Consider the following 3,703-nt stretch of genomic DNA (forward strand, 5'->3'; position numbering starts at 1 on the left):
CTTCGGACCTTCAATCATGTCCGGATCCAGCCTTCAAGGTCGGTGGATGCCTTCCTCCGTCACGGAGGAGGATATCAAGAAGTTGAGGGAGGCCAGATATCTGACCGCTGAAATTTCACATAGGCTGCCCGCCCGAGGGCAGATCGTCCCTACTCCCGAACCCAACGAAAGCGTTGTGTTCATCTCCCACTTCCTCCGAGGGCTAGGCCTCGCTCTGGATCCCTTCGTTAGGGGTCTTATGCTCTATTATGGGCTGGATTTTCACGATCTGGCCCCGGATTCCCTTCTTCACATCTCGTCATTTATTGTCGTTTGTGAGGCCTTCCTCCGCATTACCCCTCACTTCGGCCTATGGCTCAAGACCTTCGATGTGAAGCCGAAGATGGTCGAAGGGCATTACACAGCGTGCGGAGGTGCTCTAATAAGCAAAATTGCTAACGCTCCATGGCCAAAGGGTTCCTTTCCAGAGGTGTCTAGATTGTGGCAACAGGAGTGGTTTTACGTCACAGCTCCCCGAAGTGCCAAGTGGGTGGCTGCCCCCGCCTTTCGCTCGGGCCCTCCACCACAACTGATGTCATGGATTAGCAGGGGGCTGAGCTGGGGTCCAGCCAAGGATGTGCCAATACTGCAGAGCCGTATCCGAGATCTCTTCGAGGGAGATTTCAGTCGGGTTATGGTAATGCAAGTTATGCTGGTTCGTCGGGTCCAGCCTTGCAAACATCGGCCCCTCCGCATGTGGGAATTCAACCCGGAAGGACCGCACACTATTCAGAATTTCCTAGGCATGACACACAAGGAGATGTACAAATTGTTCTTCGGACCCCAAATGGAGTGTCCAGACACTACCGAGGACGTAGGCCTGAGCAGCAACCGCACCGCTGCCCAAGTAAGTAATCCCATGGCCGAACACACTATCCTTCTGTTTATCATGACATCATTCTAAAGAATCACTATTTGACCAGGACTAGATAACAAAGGCGAAGATGATCCGATGTTCGGCCCCCCTTCCTAAAGGCTTGGACAATCCGGTGCTGGAGAAGATGCTCGAGCCAGCACCTTGTCTGGTGCCCTCAAAGGAAGACGAAGGGGGGAGTAAAGAGGGCGAAAGCGGGCCTCCATCGCTACCTATTCCAACCGAGGGAATGAGCGCCTCCATGAGAGAGGATAACCAAGGGGAAGAATCTGACATTCTCTCTCCCCGGGGAAGGAAGAGGGCTACCTCTGAAGATCCGGAAACCAAGGTTTCCAAACGGGAGAAGAAATCTCCGCCAGAGGGTCCTGCCTTGGAGGGTGTTCTTGCCGCACAATGCCCGCGCGGGGATCAGCCCTCTAACGAGCTGTAAGTAATCAAAAGGTACTTAATAGTAAAGACATCCCACCTTAATTTTGAGGAAAATGACCGAACCATTTATCTAGCAGTTCGGATCTTAGCCCTTCTTAGTAGAGCTCGTCTTCAGGGGATCTTGTTCCAGAGATGATGGAGAGTGAAACACCTCCCCCGGACTCCCCAGCTCGAGAGGCGGGCGACCTTGAAGTGTCGTCGCGAAGGGTATCTCCGGATCCGGCAAGGCCAGGAGGTAATCCTATGGCCACCCGAAGTCCCCAGTATCCGGCTCTTGAAGAGAGCAATCAAAAGAGTCTGGCACCATCTGCTAGAGCGAGCGACTATCTCAGAAGAGCACCGTACGTTGATGGGTACGGTGATTGAAAGGATTTCGTCCGCCGAAAGTGGATTGCTTGAAGCCTATATGAGTCTACTGACGGGTTTTGAGGTACGTGAAATGATGTACATTTTTTATAGTACTGCACATTTTTAGGTGTGCCCTGTGTAGATAGTAGCCCCTGAGACCCTAGTTGTCGTCGAAAACGGCGGCAAACAGGGGATCATAGTCCCAGGTAATAACCAGACCGCTTGTATGCACAGGTGGTTGAAGCTCCGGTGGCTAGCCGGACTGATGGGTTTGCCGAACTAAAGCGGCAACTGGATGCGGCAGATGTCGACATCATGCTTGTTAACAAGCGGCTTGACGAGGCACAGGGTAGGTGATTTTTCTGGTGAATGTCACATAGTAAGAGCAGCATGATGCCAATATCTTTAATATGTTGTGACTGCAGATGGAGCTGCCACCGTGGAGACCGTTCGGGCAGAGCTTGCCCGAGCCAAGGAACAAGCAAGGAGTAGTAATGCGGCCGCTTTAAAGGCGGCCGAAGAGTTAAGGGCCGAACAGGCCGCACATTTTGGGAGCAAAGAGAAAATTGCCAAGATGGCTGTGGAGTGTAAAGATGATGCTGATCATTGCTGGCTTCTTGAAGAATAAAACCGGGTGAAGGCGACGGACCTGGAGAAGGCCCGGGTGGCTGCCAAGGAGGCCCGCTCCAAAATTAGAGCGACGAAGGAGGAGCTGAATCAAGCTACGGATATCGTTTCTTGGGAGCCCTTCTTGTTGTGGACTAAGTTCGGAGATCCAAACTATGCTCCTCTGGACCGACTATGGAGTTCTGCGGATGAGTACATGGATTTGGCTGCGAGTCTGCGGATGCGACCGAGTACTTCGAGGATCAGAAAGGTCCTGAAGTGGAGAAGCTTTTCTGGTCACAGTTTCACGCTCCAGTCCGTCCGCTGCTGCTGAATGAGCGATTGACTGGTTGGGCCAAGCTCCATAGATTATCTGGACTGGCCATGAGGTCTATTGTGGATCATTTTTGGCCAGGAGGGCCAAAGCCGGGTAGTTACTTTAGCTTAGTGCAACAATTCCTTGGTGTTGTGCCACGCATCGATGTTGTAAAGAGGTCAGCATGCATAGAAGGCTCGCGGATGGCCCTTGCCCGTGTCAAAACATACTGGGCGGAGATGGATGCCACCACTGTTACGGCGCAGGGTTCGGCCATAGGCCGAGTGGCTGCCGAGCACTACTTTGAAGAAGTTCTTGAAGGCGCTCGTTCGATAGAGGCTCAGTGCTCGAAGAATATTATGTTCGAATGACATGTATTCCCATTGTAAAAACAATGTTTTATTGAATTTATCGAGGCTGTATTTATATTTTTGCCCAAAAGTGCTATAATGCCTCCTGTGCGGCCGTTTATGTATATATGTATATAACCTGAAAGATTGCAGTCGTCGGCTTCAGCCCCCACGCATATAATGCGGGGGTGTTTGCAGAAGACACATGTTCACACCTGATCCAACGTCTTGGTCCATTAAGGAGGTGATAGCGCAGCGAACTAGGCAACCGGACTATAATGCTTTAACACTTTCACTTAGCCAGAGGAGTTTGACAATGGGGCTACTATATAGCCCCTGGTGGCTCCGCACTCATCCGAATTCGGGGTGCGTACATGCCTGGCCAGGAAACGGCCCTTCGTTAAAGTGGAGGAATCCCGAAGATTCCGCTAGGTCATCGAGTGGTTGACCAGTCTCACGCTATATCATGACAGTCAGTTTTCGGCTTTCTCTACTGAGGTGCTCGTCCGGATGAACCAGGGCACAATTGCAGTAGTTCTCCTAGCCGCCTTAGTCGATAGAGCGGAACGTAAGGCCACAAAACACAAGAGCCGGGCAAACCCAATATTTGACCAAAGACATGATTCGGAGCTGATGCATATAAGGCCAAACTCACGACGCCGAACACTCCCTAAGGTATTCGGTCTTTATGGTGGAAACCGGGCTTAAGCAGTGCCCTTTGTAATAACCCCCTGGTGTCCA

The sequence above is a fragment of the Triticum dicoccoides genome, chromosome 5A (genome assembly GCF_002162155.2).
Source record: "Triticum dicoccoides isolate Atlit2015 ecotype Zavitan chromosome 5A, WEW_v2.0, whole genome shotgun sequence".
Taxonomy (NCBI): domain Eukaryota; kingdom Viridiplantae; phylum Streptophyta; class Magnoliopsida; order Poales; family Poaceae; genus Triticum; species Triticum dicoccoides.